The following is a 20,939-nucleotide window of genomic DNA, read 5'->3' as shown; positions in this document are numbered from 1 at the left end:
TCCGCCGGTCATATAATGCCAGTGCTCGGCTGACGGACCTCCAAAAGGAGTTTAACCTGCCCAAGAACCGCCTAATCTGTGACATGCCCACCAGGTGGAACTCAACGTTGGCCATGCTGCAGCGGCTGCACACGCAGCAGAGGGCCATCAATGAGTACCTGTGCGACTATGGCACCAGGACAGGGTCAGGGGAGCTTGGTTTTTTTTCCCCACGCCAGTGGGCCATGATCAGGGATGCATGCACTGTCCTGTCACCATTCGAGGAGGCCACGAGGATGGTGAGCAGTGACAGTGCATGCATCAGTGACACTGTCCCCCTTGTCCACCTGTTGGAGCACACGCTGCGTGGAATAATGGACAGGGCACTTGAGGCAGAACAGAGGCAGGAAGAGGAGGACTTCCTTAGCTCTCAAGGCCCCCTTTATCCAGACAGTGTTCCTGCGTGCCCGCCGATCACACAGGAAGAGGACGAGGAGGAAGAGGAGGAGGAGGAAGATTGTGTCAGTATGGAGGTGGAGCCTGGCACTCAGCATCAGCAGCAGTCTTTAAGGGATCAGTCCCAAGAAACACATGGACTTGTACGTGGCTGGGAGGAGGTGGCTGCGGACCATGTCGTTCTTAGTGACCCAGAGGACTCCGGACCGAATGCCTCAGCAAACCTACGCTGCATGGCCTCCCTGATCCTGCAAAGCCTGCGTAAGGATCCTCGTATTCGTGGTATCAAGGAGAAGGACCAATACTGGCTGGCAACCCTCCTTGATCCACGTTACAAGGGTAAGGTTGCGGACCTTATCTTGCCATCGCAGAGGGAGCAGAGGATGAAACATCTTCGGGAGGCCTTGCAGAAAGGTCTGTGCAACGCGTTCCCAGAGACTGGGAGGTTACAAACTCCTGTTTCTGGACAACGTGTTGCTGAGGCTTCGGTCAGTCAAAGAAGGAGCGGTGGAGAAGGTGGCCGTCTGACCGATGCGTTCAGACAATTTTTTGGTCCGCAGCCCCAAGGTATGATCGGTTCCAGCAACCATCGCCAGCGTCTGTTTTATATGGTGCAGGAATACCTAGGGGCAAGATCAGACTTGGACACCTTTCCCACCGAAAATCCTCTGGGTTACTGGGTCTTGAGGATGGATCACTGGCCAGAGCTTGCACAGTATGCAATTGAGCTACTGGCCTGTCCTGCATCCAGCGTTCTTTCGGAACGCACATTCAGTGCTGCTGGAGGCGTGGTAACCGATCACAGGGTGCGTCTGTCCACCGACTCGGTCGATCGGCTGACCTTCATAAAAATGAATGAGTCTTGGATCACCACCAGCTACCAAGCACCTGATGCTGATGTAACCGAATAATTTTTTTTGAAATCTCAGATCCCTTCAAAGACTGCCTATGCTGATGCTGAGTGACTATCCCTGAGTAATTATCCTCTTCCTCCTCAATCATCACGCTGATAGCTTGTAAGAACATTTTTGGTTCTGGGCGCCACCACCAGTGCCTAAGGCACAATTTTTCAGCCCCTGTTTAACAGGGGCGTGTAATTACAATTTTTGATGTAATACTTTGCAGCAGGGCTCGTTCCTGCATTCCAACTAGAGTGTCTGTGAGGGGTTGCAGTGTTGTGGCACCAGCACCAGTGCCTAAGGCCCAATTTTTCTGCCCCTGTCTAACAGGGGCGTGTAATTACAATTTTTGATGCAATACTTTGCAGCAGGGCTCGTTCCTGCGTTCCAACTAGAGTGTCTGTGAGGGGTTGCAGTGTTGTGGCACCAGCACCAGTGCCTAAGGCCCAATTTTTCTGCCCCTGTCTAACAGGGGCGTGTAATTACAATTTTTGAAGCAATACTTTGCAGCAGGGCTCATTCCTGCGTTCCAACTAGAGTGTCTGTGAGGGGTTGCAGTGTTGTGGCACCAGCACCAGTGCCTAAGGCCTAATTTTTCAGCTCCTGTTCAACAGGGGCATGTAATTACAATTCTTGATCTAATATTTCACAGCAGGGCCCTGTGAGGGCTTACAGTGTTGTGGCCACAGCAATACCTAAGGCCCAAATTTCTGCTGAGTATATAGGGCAGGACCCTACTTTCAAACATCTAACTTACAAATGACTCCTACTTGCAAACGGAAGGAGACAACAGGAAGTGAGATGAAATCTACCCCTAGGAAGGGAAATTCTCTCCTGTAAGAGTTAATATGGGAAAACAATTTCTCCTTTCCACTGATGCTTTCCAATCCTTGTTCCACAAAAAAACCCAAATTTTCAAAAAACATTTTTCATTGGGACAAAAAAGTGAGGTGAAATCTTCTGAAGAGGAGGAAAGACAGCAAAACAAATGTCACAGGGGTGATAACCCTTCCCTATGTTTTCCAAAAAGCTTAGAAAAGATTTTTTGGCTGGAGCTAAACACGTTAAAAATGTTCAAAATTACAAACAGATTCTACTTAACAACAAACCTACAGTCCCTGTCTTGTTTGCACTGCTGTTCAGAGTATATAGGGCCTGGTGGCCCCACACCTTTCCTTATTTTAATTTGGGTGCGGGGTTCCCCTTAATATCCATACAAGACCCAAAGGGCCTGGTAATGGACTGGGGGGTACCCATGCCGTTTGTCTCACTGATTTTCATCCATATTGCCATGACCCGACATGACATTAAACCCGCAAGCAGTTTTAAATGAGATTTTTTCCTTTAAAAATGACATTTGGTGCAGGGACTGTTCTAAACATGGGAAACACGCGTCACTTTACAGGCATACTATAGACACCCCCCAGGTACGATATTTAAAGGAATATTTCACTTTTTTTTTTTACTTTAAGCATCATTAAAATCACTGCTCCCGAAAAAACGGCCGTTTTTAAAAGTTTTTTTTGCATTGATACATGTCCCCTGGGGTAGGACCCGGGTCCCCAAACCCTTTTTAGGACAATACCATGCAAATTAGCCTTTAAAATGAGCACTTTTGATTTCGAACGTTCGAGTCCCATAGACGTCAATGGGGTTCTAACGTTCGTGCGAACTTTCGGTCCGTTCGCGGGTTCTGGTGCGAACCGAACCGGGGGGTGTTCGGCTCATCCCTATTTATGATTATTATGTAAACCTTTGTCCAGCCAACAGGTGAAGATCACAGCCCCTTTACATGGGTCTGTTTACCACAAATAATAAAATCCTGCTGTTTACAGAGATCCATAGCTCAAGGTAAAGTTCACACAAAGTTAAAAAAATGTGAACCCTAACAATTAACGTCTTTTATTTGCTCTCTTTAAACCTGTTGTTATTATTATTATTCTTCAGGATGTATACGCAAACTGTTGGCACTATATAAATCCTGTATAATAATACAAACTATAATATACTGTAATGCCACCAGTTTGTGCCGAACTATACAGAATAAAAGGAGACAGTACCATTACAATACAAAGTAAGATGAGGGTTAGGAGTAGGGATGGGCTATCTGAGTCGAACATGAGTTCGACTCGAACATTGGCTGTTGTTCGCCCATTCATCGAACAGCAAACAATTTGGGGTGTTTGCGGCAAATTCGAAAACCTGAGGAACACCCGTTAAAAGTCTATGGGAGAAATCTAAAGTGCTAATTTTAAAGGTTAATATGCAAGTTATTGTCATAAAAAGTGTTTGGGGACCTGGGTCCTGCCCCAGGGGACATATATCAATGCAAAAAAAGTTTTAAAAAACGGACGTTTTTTCGGGAGCAGTGATTTTAATAATGATTTAAGTGAAACAATAACAATTAAATATTCCTTTAAATTTCGTACCTGGGGGGTGTCTATAGTATGCCTGTAAAGTAGCGCATGTTTCCCGTGTTTATAACAGTCCAAGAGCAAAATGACCTTTCTAAAGGAAAAAAAAGTAATTTAAAAGTGCTAGCACTAGTGCCGGCTATTAATGAATTGTCGGTCCTGACAATACACATATAAGTCATTGAAAATTTTTTAAAAAATGCGTGGGGGTCCCCCCAAAATTCCATTACCAGGCCCTTCGGGTCTAGTATGGATATTAAGGGGAACTCCATGCCAAACTTTAAAAAAAAAAATGGCGTGAGGTTCTCCCAAAAATCCACACCAGACCCTTATCCGAGCACGCAACCTGGCAGGCCGCAGAAAAAGAGGGGGGGACGAGAGAGCGCCCCCCCCTCCTGAACCGTACCAGGCCACATGCCCTCAACATGGGGAGGATGTCCCCATGTTGATGGGGACAAGGGCCTCATCCCCACAACCCTTGCCCGGTGGTTGTGGGGGTCTGCGGGCGGGGGGCTTATCGGAATCTGGAAGCCCCCTTTAACAAAGGGGACACCCAGATCCCAGCCCCCCCATGTTAATTGGTAAGGGGTACATCGTACCCCTACCATTTCACAAAAAGAAAGTGTCAAAATGTTAAAAAAAAAAAAAACACAGGAGACGGCTTGGGACAAATCCTTTATTAAAAATAAAAAAATAAAAAATAAAAAAGATTCCAGTGATGTAATCCAATAAATCCATGCTCATAATCCAGCAATGTAATCCAATTCTCGATCTCCAGCGACTCCAGCGAGGAACACACACAGGATCCTGCCTCCAGGATTCCCGTTGCATCAAAGGGGGCGGGGTCACCCGTACACGTCACTGGGAAACCCCGGCATTTCCCCTTGTCAGAGGGGGACGGGGTCACGTGACGGGTGGCCCAGCCCTCAGCTACATAAGAGCTGTCATTGGCTGGGTGCCTCTGGTGGAGGCAGGATACTGTGCATGTTCCTCGCTGGAGTCACTTGAGATCATCCATCGCTGGAGATCGAGAATTGGATTACATCGCTGGAGTAGGAGCATGGATTTATTGGATTACATCACTGGAATGTCTTTTTTATGATCTATTTTTTTTATTTCTAATAAAGGACTTGTCCCAAGCCGTCTCCTGTGTTTTTTTTTACATTTTGACACTTTCTTTTTGTGAAATGGTAGGGGTACAATTTAGCCCTTACCAATTCACATAGGAGGGGGCCGGGATCTGGGTGTCCCCTTTGTTAAAGGGGCCTTCCAGATTCCGATAAGCCCCCTGCCCGCAAACCCGCACAACCACCGGGCAAGGGTTATGGGGACGAGGGGGTATTTGGTCCATCCCTAGTTAGAAGTAAGGATTAGCTTAAAGTGGTCATAAAAACCCTCACAGATACCCAGTGAAGTGAACTGCCTCAGATGATACACAGAGATGAAACAAATCCTCCCAATTAGGTTTTACTTTTATATCTGCTGTCTACCCCTTTCTACATTTTTTGAAAAGTGCAGATCATGTTAACCACTTGCCGACCGCCTCACGCATATATACGTGAGCAGAATGGCACGGGCAGGCAAAATCACGTACCCATACGTGATTGCCTTCCTGCGGGCGGGGGGTCCGATCGGACCCCCCCTCGGTGCCAGCGGCAGTCGGCATTTGGCTATGAGCGATGAGAGACGAGGGGGAGACCATCCGATCGTGGCCCCCCCCTCGCGATCGCTCCCAGCCAATGAGGAACATCCCCTGCCTGTGTATAGTACACACAGGCAGAGGATGTGATGTCATCTCTCCTCGGCTCGGCAGTTTCCGTTCTAGCGCCGAGGAGAGAAGACATGTAAGTGCACCAACACACACACACACACACACACACACACACACACACACAGTAGAACATGCCAGGCACACAAAACACCCCCGATCCCCCCCCGATCCCCCCCCGATCGCCCCCCGATCCCCCCCCCAATCACCCCTCCCCCCTCCCTGTCACACTGACACCAAGCAGCATTTTTTTTTTTTTTTATGATTACTGCATGGTGTCAGTTAGTGACAGTTACTGTGGTAGGACAGTGAGTGTTACCCCCCTTTAGGTCTAGGGTACCCCCCTAACCCCTCCTAATAAAGTTTTAACCCCTTGATCACCCCCTGTCACCAGTGTCGCTAAGCGATCATTTTTCTGATCGCTGTATTAGTGTCGCTGGTGACGCTAGTTAGGAACGTAAATATTTAGGTTCGCCGTCAGCATTTTATAGCGTCAGGGACCCCCATATACTATCTAATAAATGTTTTAACCCCTTGATTGCCCCCTAGTTAACCCTTTCACCACTGATCACCGTATAACCGTTACGGGTGACGCTGGTTAGTTGGTTTATTTTTTATAGTGTCAGGGCACCCGCCGTTTATTACTGAATAAAGGTTTAGCCCCCTGATCGCCTGGCGGTGATATGCGTCGCCCCAGGCAGCGTCAGATTAGCGCCAGTACCGCTAACACCCACGCATGCAGCATACGCCTCCCTTAGTGGTATAGTATCTGAACGCATCAATATCTGATCCGATCAGATCTATACTAGCGTCCCCAGCAGTTTAGGGTTCCCAAAAACGCAGTGTTAGCGGGATCAGCCCAGATACCCGCTAGCACCTGCGTTTTGCCCCTCCGCCCGGCCCAGCCCAGCCCACCCAAGTGCAGTATCGATCGATCACTGTCACTTACAAAACGCTAAACGCATAACTGCAGCGTTCGCAGAGTCGCGCTAACACCCACGCACGCACCGTACACCTTCCTTAGTGGTATAGTATCTGAACGCAACAATATCTGATCCGATCAGATCTATACTAGCATCCCCAGCAGTTTAGGGTTCCCAAAAACGCAGTGTTAGCGGGATCAGCCCAGATACCTGCTAGCACCTGCGTTTTGCCCCTCCGCCCGGCCCAGCCCAGCTCACCCAAGTGCAGTATCGATCGATCACTGTCACTTACAAAACACTAAACACATAACTGCAGCGTTCGCAGAGTCAGGCCTGATCCCTGCGATCGCTAACAGTTTTTTTGGTAGCGTTTTGGTGAACTGGCAAGCACCAGCCCCAGGCAGCGTCAGGTTAGCGCCAGTCGCGCTAACACCCACGCACGCACCGTACACCTCCCTTAGTGGTTTAGTATCTGATCAGATCAATACCTGATCCGATCAGATCTATACTAGCATCCCCAGCAGTTTAGGGTTCCCAAAAACGCAGTGTTAGTGGGATCAGCCCAGATACCTGCTAGCACCTGCGTTTTGCCCCTCTGCCCAGCCCGGCCCAGTCCACCCAAGTGCAGTATCGATCGATCACTGTCACTTACAGAACACTAAACGCATAACTGCAGCGTTCGCAGAGTCAGGCCTGATCCCTGCGATCGCTAACAGTTTTTTTGGTAGCGTTTTGGTGAACTGGCAAGCACCAGCGGCCTAGTACACCCCGGTCGTAGTCAAACCAGCACTGCAGTAACACTTGGTGACGTGGCGAGTCCCATAAATGCAGTTCAAGCTGGTGAGGTGGCAAGCACAAGTAGTGTCCCGCTGCCACCAAAAAGACAAACACAGGCCCGTCGTGCCCATAGTGCCCTTCCTGCTGCATTCGCCAATCCTAATTGGGAACCGACCACTTCTGCAGCGCCCGTACTTCCCCCATTCACATCCCCAACCAAATGCAGTCAGCTGCATGAGAGGCATTTTCTTTATGTCCTCCCGAGTACCCCTACCCAACGAACCCCCCCAAAAAAGATGTTGTGTCTGCAGCAAGCGCGGATATAGGCGTGACACCCGCTATTATTGTCCCTCCTGTCCTGACAATCCTGGTCTTTGCATTGGTGAATGTTTTGAATGCTACCATTCACTAGTTGAGTATTAGCGTAGGGTACAGCATTGCACAGACTAGGCACACTTTCACAGGGTCTCCCAAGATGCCATCACATTTTGAGAGACCCGAACCTGGAACCGGTTACAGTTATAAAAGTTAGTTACAAAAAAAAGTGTAAAAAAAAAAAAACACATACAAAAATATAAAATAAAAAAAAAATAGTTGTCGTTTTATTGTTCTCTCTCTCTCTATTCTCTCTATTGTTCTGCTCTTTTTTACTGTATTCTATTCTGCAATGTTTTATTGTTATTATGTTTTATCATGTTTGTTTTTCAGGTCTGCAATTTTTTATACTTTACCGTTTACTGTGCTTTATTGTTAACCATTTTTTTGTCTTCAGGTACGCCATTCACGACTTTGAGTGGTTATACCAGCATGATGCCTGCAGGTTTAGGTATCATCTTGGTATCATTCTTTTCAGCCAGCGGTCGGCTTTCATGTAAAAGCAATCCTAGCGGCTAATTAGCCTCTAGACTGCTTTTACAAGCAGTGGGAGGGAATGCCCCCCCCCCACCGTCTTCCGTGTTTTTCTCTGGCTCTCCTGTCTCAACAGGGAACCTGAGAATGCAGCCGGTGATTCAGCCAGCTGACCATAGAGCTGATCAGAGACCAGAGTGGCTCCAAACATCTCTATGGCCTAAGAAACCGGAAGCTATGAGCATTTCATGACTTAGATTTCGCCGGATGTAAATAGCGCCATTGGGAAATTGGGAAAACATTTTATCACACCAATCTTGGTGTGGTCAGATGCTTTGATGGCAGAGGAGAAATCTAGGGTCTAATAGACCCCATTTTTTTCAAAAAAGAGTACCTGTCACTACCTATTGCTATGATAGGGGATATTTACATTCCCTGAGATAACAATAAAAATGATTTAAAAAAAAAAAATATGAAAGGAACAGTTTAAAAATAAGATAAAAAAAAAAACAAAAGAAAGAAAAAAAAAAAAAAAAAAAAAAAAGCACCCCTGTCCCCCCTGCTCTCGCAGGCAAACGCAAGCGTCGGTCTGGCGTCAAATGTAAACAGCAATTGCACCATGCATGTGAGGTATCACCGCGAAGGTCAGATCGAGGGCAGTAATTTTAGCAGTAGACCTCCTCTGTAAATCTAAAGTGGTAACCTGTAAAGGCTTTTAAAGGCTTTTAAAAATGTATTTAGTTTTTCGCCACTGCACGTTTGTGCGCAATTTTAAAGCATGTCATGTTTGGTATCCATGTACTCGGCCTAAGATCATCTTTTTTATTTCATCAAACATTTGGGCAATATAGTGTGTTTTAGTGCATTAAAATTTAAAAAAGTGTGTTTTTTCCCCAAAAAATGCGTTTGAAAAATCGCTGCGCAAATACTGTGTGAAAAAAAAAAAAATGAAACACCCACCATTTTAATCTGTAGGGCATTTGCTTTAAAAAAATATATAATGTGTGGGGGTTCAAAGTAATTTTCTTGCAAAAAAAAATAATTTATTCATGTAATCAAAAAGTGTCAGAAAGGGCTTTGTATTCAAGTGGTTAGAAGAGTGGGTGATGTGTGACATAAGCTTCTAAATGTTGTGCATAAAATGCCAGGACAGTTCAAAACCCCCCCAAATGACCCCATTTTGGAAAGTAGACACCCCAAGCTATTTGCTGAGAGGCATGTCGAGTCCATGGAATATTTTATATTGTGACACAAGTTGCGGGAAAGAGACAATTTTTTTTTTTTTTTTTGCACAAAGTTGTCACTAAATGATATATTGCTCAAACATGCCATGGGAATATGTAAAATTACACCCCAAAATACATTCTGTTGCTTCTCCTGAGTATGGGGATACCACATGTGTGGGACTTTTTGGGAGCCTAGCCGCACACGGGACCCAGAAAACCAAGCACCGCCTTCAGGCTTTCTAAGGGCGTAAATTTTTGATTTCACTCTTCACTGCCTATCACGGAGGCCATGGAATGCCCAGGTGGCAAACCCCCCCAAATGACCCCATTTTGGAAAGTAGACATCCCAAGCTATTTGCTGAGAGGTATAGTGAGTATTTTGCAGACCTCACTTTTTGTCACAAAGTTTTGAAAATTGAAAAAAGAAAAAAAAAAATGTTTTCTCTTGTCTTTCTTTATTTTCAAAAACAAACGAGAGCTGCAAAATACTCACCATGCCTCTCAGCAAATAGCTTGGGGTGTCTACTTTCCAAAATGGGGTCATTTGGGGGGGGTTTGTGCCACCTGGGCATTCCATGGCCTCCGAAACTGTGATAGGCAGTGAAGAGTGAAATCAAAAATTCACGCCCTTAGAAATCCTGAAGGCGGTGATTGGTTTTCGGGGCCCCGTACGCGGCTAGGCTCCTAAAAAGTCCCACACATGTGGTATCCCCATACTCAGGAGAAGAAGCTAAATGTATTTTGGGGTGCAATTCCACATATGCCCATGGCCTGTGTGAGCAATATATCATTTAGTGACAACTTTGTGCAAAAAAAAAAAAAAAAAAATGTGTCACTTTCCCGCAACTTGTGTCAAAATATAAAACATTCCATGGACTCAACATGCCTCAAAGCAAATAGCTTGGGGTGTCTACTTTCCAAAATGGGGTCATTTGGGCATTTTATGGCATTCAAAACTGTGATAGGTAGTGAGGAGTAAAATAAAAAATGTACGCCCTTAGAAATCCTGATGGCAGTGATTGGTTTTCGGGGCCCCGTACGCGGCTAGGCTCCCAAAAAGTCCCTGTACTCAGGAGAAGCAGCTAAATGTATTTTGGGGTGCAATTCCACATATGCCCATGGCCTGTGTGAGCAATATATCATTTAGTGACAACTTTTTGTAATTTTTTTTTTTGTCATTATTCAATCACTTGGGACAAAAAAAATTAATATTCAATGGGCTCAACATGCCTCTCAGCAATTTCCTTGGGGTGTCTACTTTCCAAAATGGGGTCATTTGTGGGGGTTTTGTACTGCCCTGCCATTTTAGCACCTCGAGAAACGACATAGGCAGTCATAAATTAAAGGCTGTGTAAATTCCAGAAAATGTACCTTAGTTTGTAGGCGCTATAACTTTTGCGCAAACCAATAAATATACACTTATTGACATTTTTTTTACCAAAGACATGTGGCCGAATACATTTTGGCCTAAATGTATGACTAAAATTGAGTTTATTGGATTTTTTTTAGAACAAAAAGTAGAAAATATCAATTTTTTTCAAAATTTTCGGTCTTTTTCCGTGTATAGCGCAAAAAATAAAAACGGTAGAGGTGATCAAATACCATCAAAAGAAAGCTCTATTTGTGGGAAGAAAAGGACACAAATTTCGTTTGGGTACAGCATTGCATGACCGCGCAATTAGCAGTTAAAGCGACGCAGTGCCAAATTGTAAAAAGTGCTCTGGTCAGGAAGGGGGTAAATCCTTCCGGGGCTGAAGTGGTTAAAAATCTTTCTTCATCTTTCAGTTGCACATGGGGTAGGTGGGGAAACTGGACTGACACTGTGTGAGAGCTGATTGGAGGAAAGGCACACACCCCCTCCACATAGGCAGATGAATGAAGGAACATGCAGAGCTGTAGTCTGAATAGATAAGCTTTCTGCTTATCTATCTATAAGCTCCCTCCATGACACAAATTTTCAGCTACTGTTATCTCGTGTGTCTGAGAACTTGTTAGAATTGACTCATGCTGATAACAGAGGAACGGAGCACCAGAGAGAAACGACACTTATAGCTTTGGAGAGAGATAAGTAAACACTACAGATATATGTGCTTTGTTCAACTTTCATGAATGGGGTTTACAATCACTTTAAGGTTCAGTCCAAACACAAATTGAACACTGAACTGATGCTAAATAAAGGTAATAAGGGCAGAGATAGTCAACAGAAAGCACCACATCCCATGTTTCAAATATAAGTGGAAGGGCAAGTTTTTGCCAGGGGAGGGGTATTAAAACATATACCCCAGGGACTTTTAAGGTGCTATTTAGATAAACAATATAATTGAAAGTCAGTAAATCTGTACAATAATTTTATAAAATGTCTATACTTTTATTAGAAAAATCTTGGATTAAAAACCTATGTCTCCAACAAATGAGACATCATCATAAGAATATCATGCAGAAAGTAGTAAATCCACAAGAAAGCACATTAAAAGGCACAACAACATAGAGCTACTTAATTGATTTCGTGACAATTTTCCGCTCGACATGTTTGCTCTAATATGAGCTTCTTCAGGATTTTTATGGCAAAAATTGTAGTAGACTCTAAACAATGAAAAAATATATAACAGTGAATACATACATCATCATGGAAATATAAAAATTATTATAGCATATTGGTTGACAACACATAATATCAACCAAATAATGTTCAGGTCAGATGGTCGCAGAGAGATTGTACAAAAACGATCCTTTAATTTTATAACAAATGTATATAGAAAGAAATTACATATTAAAAGTTTTTTGCTTTATATATCTTACCAGGCTGTAATGCACCAGCAGTACATAGAACTTGAGATAGCTGATAAACTGCTACCGATTCTCCAAAATATGGGCTCTCATACATAAGGGGTTCCCTTGTCTTGATGTGACCACAGGGGAATAGAAAGTTTTAACGCAGTCCTTAAATAATACAAACATTTTTGACAATTAGCCTAAGCATGAATGCCAAATGCATTCAACTTGGTCCATAAGTTATATGAATTCATTACCTTAGATAGAACCAATTTTATAAGGGCTTGAAAATAAAACAGCCTCCCAACAGGTGTAGACAATGACCAGGGTGGATCAATATATAGTAAGGTCACCAAGTAATAGAGACTAGGGATGAGCCGAACACCCCCAGGTTCGGTTCGCACCAGAACCTGCGAACGGACCGAAAATTTGCACGAACGTTAGAACCCCATTGACGTCTATGGGACTCGAACGTTCGAAATCAAAAGTGCTCATTTTAAAGGCTAATTTGCATGGTATTGTCCTAAAAAGGGTTTGGAGACCCGGGACTACCCCAGGGGACTTGTATCGATGCAAAAAAAACTTTTAAAAACGGCCATTTTTCGGGAGCAGTGATTTTAATGATGCTTAAAGTAAAAAAAAAAAAAAAAGTGAAATATTCCTTTAAATATCGTACCTGGGGTGTGTCTATAGTATGCCTGTAAAGTGGCGCGTGTTTTCCGTGTTTAGAACAGTCCCTGCACAAAATGTCATTTTTAAAGGGAAAGATCTCATTTAAAACTGCTTGCGGGTTTAATGTAATGTCGGGTCCTGGCAATATGGATGAAAATCAGTGAGACAAATGGCATGAGTACCCCCCAGACCATTACCAGGCCCTTTGGGTCTTGTATGGATATTAAGGGGAACCCCGCACCCAAATTAAAATAAGGAAAGGTGTGAGGCCACCAGGCCCTATATACTCTGAACAGCAGTATACAGGTGGTGCAAACAAGACAGGGACTGTAGGTTTGTTGTTAAGTAGAATCTGTTTGTAATTTTTAACGGGTACATTTTTAATGTGTTTAGCTCCAGCCAAAAAAATCTTTTTTAAGCTTTTTGGAAAACATAGGGAAGGGTTATCACCCCTGTGACATTTGTTTTGCTGTCTTTCCTCCTCTTCAGAAGATTTCACCTCACTTTTTGTCCCAATGACAAATGTTTTTTGAAAATTTGGGGTTTTTTGTGGAACAAGGATTGGAAAGCATCAGTGGAAAGGAGAAATGTTTTTCCCATATTAACTCTTACAGGAGAGAATTTCCCTTCCTGGGGGTAGATTTCATTTCACTTCCTGTTGTCTCCTTCCGTTTGCAAGTAGGAGTCGTTTGTAAGTTAGATGTTTGAAAGTAGGGGCCTGCCCTATATACTCAGCAGAAATTTGGGCCTTAGGTGTTGTTGTGGCCACAACACTGTAAGCCCTCACAGGGCCCTGCTGTGAAATATTAGATCAAGAATTGTAATTACATGCCCCTGTTGAACAAGGGCAGAAAAATTGGGCCTTTGGTGGTGGTGGTGCTGGTGCCACAACACTAAGTCCTCACTCGCTCTTGGTGGGTGCAGAAATGGGCCCTGCTGTGAAATATTAGATCAAGAATTGTAATTACATGCCCCTGTTAAACGGGGGCTGAAAAATTGGGCCTTAGGCACTGGTGCCACAACACTGCAACCCCTCACAGATACTCTAGTTGTAACGCAGAAACGAGCCCTGCTGCAAAGTATTGCATCAAAAATTGTAATTACACGCCCCTGTTAAACAGGGGCTGAAAAATTGGGCCTTAGGCACTGGTGGGGGTGCCCAGAACCAAAAATGTTCTTAAAAGCTATCAGCGTGATGATTGAGGAGGAAGAGGATAATTACTCAGGGATAGTCACTCAGCATCAGCATAGGCAGTCTTTGAAGGGATCTGAGATATATATATATATGCAACACCTGGGATGCATATATATATATACACACAATACACTGTAAGTGCAGCTAACTGACTGACTGTTCTGCCTAATCTATCTAACTCAAATCAAATGACACTGTCTGTCTCTATCTATGAACGCCGGAACACACACTACACAGGGCCGCTGTGCAGGCAGCCTTATATAGTGTGGGGCGTGTGCTAAATCCCCTGAGCCATAATTGGCCAAAGCCTCCTTGGCTTTGGACAATTACGGCTCTCTGTTCAGACGGCGCTGTGATTGGCCAAGCATGCGGGTCATAGTGCATGCTTGGCCAATCATCAGCCAGCAATCCACTGCGATGCCGCAGTGAATTATGGGCCGTGACGCGCCACATACGGCCCATATCGTTCGCAATTCGGCGAACACGAAGCTCATCCCTAATAGAGACTATAATTGGTTGTGCAGAGGAAGAAATCCCCTCTCAGCAACAATTTCTGAAAAGAGATAAAAAAGGTAATCAAAACGGCTTTGTAGATGCCGCTGTTGTCAAAAATGACAAGGCTGCAGATACAGCACTTACTTGTAAAGCATCAGTTCGGCATACTGGGCTTGAAGACAAACCGTGCCCACCTTGTGAAGAGGCGCTGGTAGCAGAGCAGTGTGCGGTGTGTGGTTCCGCCTTTATATAACCCCCATCCCGGCGACGTCTGACCTCACCGCCGGGATGCGGACGTTTAATTGAGAATGCCTGCGTTACAGCATCATGGGGGAACGTGGCGACGTCGACCTGACGTCAACAACGTTCATAGTGTCTAGTGTGCGTGCACATAGAGCTGATAGCCTGTAGAGCCTGTGGGCGCCCTTCACGCCATCTTAAAAAAGGGCAAGAGGATGGCAGACCGATCACTGTCCACAATGGGACACCTTGGATGCATAAATCAACAAAAGGCTTGATACAGGCTCTATATTAGTAATTATTTGATATAGAAAAACCCCATTTGCCACAATCGGACTCAATTCTCTAGGGCTCCCACTTGGCGAGCAATTGGTTATACATTCCCCAAAAATGGGTGCCCCGGGCGTCCATGTGGCCTGAAAAGACAGGGGTAGCCCAATGAGAGAAACCCAGATAGCAACCAATTTAAATGAAATATAGCATATATGTGCATATTGTGGTTGCAAAAAACAGCCCGCAAGATAAATAGCAACACCTCGGTAGGAATTCATTACATTTATATCAGAACATATATAATTATATACAGTTTATACATCAAAAAGATGTCAACTTATTTGAACACTGAAAATGAATATATAAATTCAGCGACCGAAAAGAGAAAAAAAGGAAACAGGTGCAGAAGGATTATAAGAAGGAAATTTATTACAGAAATGGTTTAAAGCTGAATGCATCGTTCATGCCTGGATAACTAAGGGCTGACAATTCGTGTATCCAGCGTGCTTCCTTTTGAAGGAGTAGCTTATCATAATTTCCTCCTCTATCTCCAGGGGGGATATGTTCTAAAGCAAAAAAGTGTAAACAATTGCTATCAAAATTATGCTGTAAGCCAACATGGCGGTTAATAGGGTTTTCCATTTTCTTTTTTTGTATTAAGGAGACATGATCCCTTATCCGACAGAAAAAGGGTCTCTTTGTCTTCCCAATGTAGAACATTCCACATTCACATAGCATAATATACACTATGCCTATGGATTGGCATGTTGCTGCAAATCTAGGTTTAAACAGGCGCCCATTGGGTAGCAGTAAACTTTGTGTCGCCAAAATGTATCTGTAATAGTTACACTGGTGGCACGGTCTACTACCCTTGTGTGACTCCCTAACAATTTTAGTATGACTTTCATAGTGGCTATGAACCAAAGAGTCCCTCAAGGAACGGGATTGTTTAAAGGTTATTTCCGGATAGGGGTTTAGATGATTGGCCACCTTTTCATCCCCCATCAGCAGGTACCAATATTTTCCTAGGATTTCTCGTATTTGTTTATGTTGACTAGAGAAAGTAGTGATGAGTCTAACTCCAGGGTTAGCTTTCTTGGATCTTGTATTGTGTATAAGGGAAGTTCTATTCAGATTTTTTGCTCTTAAATATGCCTTTTTAAGGCATTTTTTGCTCTATCCACGATTGAGAAAACGCGAGCGTAGCTTATTGGCTTCTTTTTCAAAATCGGAATCATCACTACAATTGCGCCTGACTCGCAAATATTGTCCATAGGGCACACTGGTGATGAGGGAAGGTGGGTGGGAGCTTGTAGCATGGAGTAGGGAGTTCCCTGCAGATGGCTTGCGATATAAGGTTGTTCCGACGCTTCCATCTGAATTAACTACAATTTGAGTGTCCAAGAAAGTTAGATTTGACTGGCTGCATTCACATGTAAATTTAAGATTGAACCTGTTGATCTTTAAACTCTCCAAAAGGCCAAAAGTAAGTCCTTGGTACCCACCCATATGAAGAAGATATCATTAATAAATCTTCTCCATAGGGGGATTTGTTCCATGTATTTTTGCATGTCATCTCTGGAAAAAAAATTCACGCTCCCACCCCCCCAGATACAGGTTGGCATAAGAGGGGGCACACTTGGTCCCCATAGCCACCCCCTGTATCTGGAGGTAGTGGGAGCCCCCAAATAGAAAGATGTTATTGGAGAGGACAAACAGCAACAGATCCAATATAAACCCATTGTACTGAGAAGATACCTCTGGGTTCTGGGAAATCAAATCTTTAACCATCTCAACCCCATGTTGGTGGGGAATAGAATTATACAAGGCCTCCACGTCGAGGGCCACCAACCACGCGCCCCCGGGAATAGACACTCCATCAAGGGCACGTAGAAGGTCGTTGGTGTCCTGAAGATAGGACACACTAGTCCCTCGACGTGGGGCCTGAGAAAGTCATTGATTAACTGGCTGGCTGTCTCCGTGAGACTACCATTGCCGGAGACAATAGGACGGCCAGGAGGTTTGGTCTGATTTTTGTGAATTTTTGGGAGTGCGTATAACGTAGGTGTTCGTGGAGACGTGATATTTAGGAATTTCCAAGTGGATTTATTTATAAGACCTCTACGATAGGCAGAGCCAACTAAATATTGATAGCGATTAACCGTTAGGGTTAAATGAGTTGATGATACCTTACGGTACCATTCACGGTTCTGGACAATGGCCAGCACCATAGACTCGTACTGGCCATTGTCCATCACCACCAAATTTCCGCCTTTATCTGAAGGCTTAATTATGATGTTTTTGTTATGTTGTAAAGATTTTAATGCCACAACTTGGGAGGGAGTTAGATTAGATTCAGAGATATTTCTCCATTTGGTTCCCGTGATTTCTTTCATTACTTGATTGGTAAATGCCCATACATTGGGATTACCCTGCAAAGCAGGAAACTTACAGGACTTAGGTTTGCAGTTACGAGGTATGGCAGTAATGGGGGGGTGACCCAATGGTGGTGGGGGGAGGTGAGAGATCAACAGCCGTCTCAAGGGTGAGGGCCTCGAGCAGGTCTGTATCATCAATCCCTCCCTCCTCCCACAGCTCCATTAGGTCCTCCATAGCCTTGATATCGTTAATGGACATACCTTTCCAAAGGGGGTTATCAAAAAAGAAGAGCCCTGAATAGATATAGGTGGCCTTTCGTAGAGGATCTTGAACATAAGTTTTCGGGAAAATAGATTAAGGTCTTTTATCAGTTCGAACTGGTCTACCCTCTGCGTAGGGCAGAAGGTCAGGCCCAGTTTTAACATAGAGATTTGTTCTGCCGACAAAGGGCAGGAGGAGATATTAATCACCTCGAGTTGGCTTTCAGGGGTTTGGGGTTCCCCAGATCTGGACTTGAAGCCTTTTTGAGTTCTGACATTGTTTGTGAGAAAATTGGAGCTGGACGAAAATCCTGCTGTGAAGAAGCAGTGTTAGTGTTACTTACCAGGGTGCTGGAAACCGTTAGAGGTGCGCAAGTAGTTGTGCAAGTGTTAGTGAGCAATTCAGGGTGTACCGGTGCGTTGGTGAGTGAGCTTTTATTCGCACCAGCTCGAGTGACCATGGGTGTCTTAGTATTGGGAGTGCGTCTAGTTGTGCCGACAGGGGCTTTTTCTTTCAGGTGTTTGAAGTTTGATGGACCCTGAGATCTAGCAAATTGTGTGAATTCTTGTGCCTGTAATGAAGAAACAGAGGAGACAGATGAATCAGAATCACTGGGTTCACCATTTACCTGTTTAGACTGACGTATTTGATTATTCCATTTTTTTCTTTTATAGCTATTTTGTGACCAGTTGTAGGCTTGTTTATTGTCGTATGCTAATTTATCTCTAATATACTTTTTTTCTTTCGTTTTTAAAATCTCTGTCACATAAATCTAATTTTCGCGTGTGGAAAAAAGGCCATCGGTAATGATCAATGGGTTATCCTGATATAATTTTTCAATTTCCTTATCCACTTGGGACAGCTCAATGGTGTAGTATTTACATAGCAGCTCCATCATCTTCTTGGAGCAGCTCTGCAAATTGTCTTCCCATTCGAGTTTGAAATCTGGTTCCAACTGAGTAATCGTTGGGAAGATTTGAATCCTCAAACCCCAAGGGGAAATATTTTCTTCTGTGTATTTCAAAAAGTACCAATTATTCGAAAACAACCTTGATTTCTTTTCGAGCATACGTTGTAGTCTCGAGAAGAATCGTTCCATAGATAGACCACCATTAGAGGCATTTTGTGATTTATGAATATGGTCCATCAGGCCTTCAAAGGCATTGCCGCAGTAACTATCCATTGATTAAGGTTGGCCTTGTTTAGAGGTCTAACCTAATGAAAAACAAGATGAAGAAACACACGGGAATCACTCATAGGCTATACCACTCAATATATAGCAAAGATCGTTATTGTAGGTAGTACAAAAAAGGAAAAAAAAGGAAAAAAAGAGCGAAAAAAGAATAAAGAAAAAAGGGAATTCCACTGAGTAGGTATTGGTAATTAAATCCAATTGAATGGATATTCCTGTAACTATATCTGTCCTTGTGTGGATGAAGGGTGGGTAACACCCAATACGAAGACAAATAAGGTAATAAGGGCAGAGATAGTCAACAGAAAGCACCACATCCCATGTTTCAAATATAAGTGGAAGGGCAAGTTTTTGCCAGGGGAGGGGTATTAAAACATATACCCCAGGGACTTTTAAGGTGCTATTTAGATAAACAATATAATTGAAAGTCAGTAAATCTGTACAATCATTTTATAAAATGTCTATACTTTTATTAGAAAAATCATGGATTAAAAACCTAGGTCTCCAACAAATGAGACATCATCATAAGAATATCATGCAGAAAGTAGTAAATCCATAAGAAAGCACATTAAAAGGCACAACAACATAGAGCTACTTAATTGAATTTGTGACAATTTGCCGCTCGACATGTTTCCCTCTAATACGAGCTTCTTCAGGAGTTTTATGGCAAAAATTGTAGTAGACTCTAAACAATGAAAAAAATATATAACAGTGAATACATACATCATCATGGAAATATAAAAATTATTATAGCATATTGGTTGACAATACATAATATCAACCAAATAATGTTCAGGTCAGATGGTCACAGAGAGATTGTACAAAAACGATCCTTTAATTTTATAACAAATGTATATAGAAAGAAAAAACATAACATGTATCATCTGAGGCAGTTCACTTCACTGGGTATCTGTGAGGGTTTTTATGACCACTTTAATCCTAATCTAAATAGCACCTTAAAAGTCCTGGGGTATATGTTTTAATACCCCTCCCCTGGCAAAAACTTGCCCTTCCACTTATAACTGAACTGATGCTGTTTGAGCATTTGGACACAGTCAAGTCCTTAATAACCAGTGATGTCACTGGCCTCATTCACTTACATGACTGGAGATGTGGTGACATCACTGACCAAATATGGCCATGTTCATATTTAGTCAGTGATGTCACCGCATCTCTACAAACTTGTATATAAATCTAATGACAGCTTTGGAGACCTGCCATGTGCCGTGTGAGCAGATAGGTCAGCATATCAACATCTTTTCTTTCTACCTCCCAGCCTAAAACCCATACCAGATCCCAACTGCATTACTCACAAAATTATTATTATTATATACAATTTATACAGCGCCCACAGTTTACCCAGTGCTTTACAATGTAGAGGGGGGACAGCACAATTACAGTACAGTTCAATACAGAAGGCACAGGAGGGCCCTGCTCATAGAGCTTATATACTAAAGGGAGGGGGTGGTGGTACAAAAGGTAATAGATGCGAGGAATGATTTGAAGGGGGTGGCTCGGGGACAGTTGTTAGGTGGGTGTGGGATAGGCTTCCTTGAATAAATGAGTTTTCAGGATCTCCTAAAGGTTAGGGGCTGATCGGACATACTGGGGCAGGGAGTTCCAGAGGATTGGAGAGGCTCTGGAGAAGTCCTGAAGGCGAGCATGGGCGGAGGTAACAAGGGAACTAGAGAGCAGGAGGTCCTGGGAGGAACGGAGGGGACGATTTGGGCGATATCTTCAGATGAGGTTGGTGATATAGCTGGGGACGATGTCGTGGATGGCCGTGTATGTTGTAGTTAGAATTTTGAATTTTATACGGTGGGGTAGGGGAAGCCAGTGGAGGGATTGGCAGAGAGGAGCAGCAGTTAAGGATTGGTTAGTGAGGTGTATTAGTCTAGCAGCAGCATTCATAATAGACCGAAGTGGGGATAGTGTGCATAAGGGTAGGCCATTAAGGAGAGAGTTGCAGTAATCAAGGCGGGAAATAATCAAGGAGTGAATAATTTGCTTTGTGGTGTCAGGAAGGGTCAAATTCTATAGATGTTGCGGAGGTTAAGGCGGAAGGATTTAGCCAGTGATTGGATTTGGGGGCTGAAAAAGAGGTCAGAGTCAAGGATTACACCCAGCACCCTGGCATGTGTGGAGGGACCAATGGTTGTGCTGTTGATC

Source organism: Aquarana catesbeiana, linkage group LG04, assembly GCF_042186555.1.
Source record: "Aquarana catesbeiana isolate 2022-GZ linkage group LG04, ASM4218655v1, whole genome shotgun sequence".
NCBI classification, from domain to species: domain Eukaryota; kingdom Metazoa; phylum Chordata; class Amphibia; order Anura; family Ranidae; genus Aquarana; species Aquarana catesbeiana.
The sequence above is the reverse complement of the archived record's forward strand: the minus strand, read 5'-3'. Positions refer to the sequence as shown.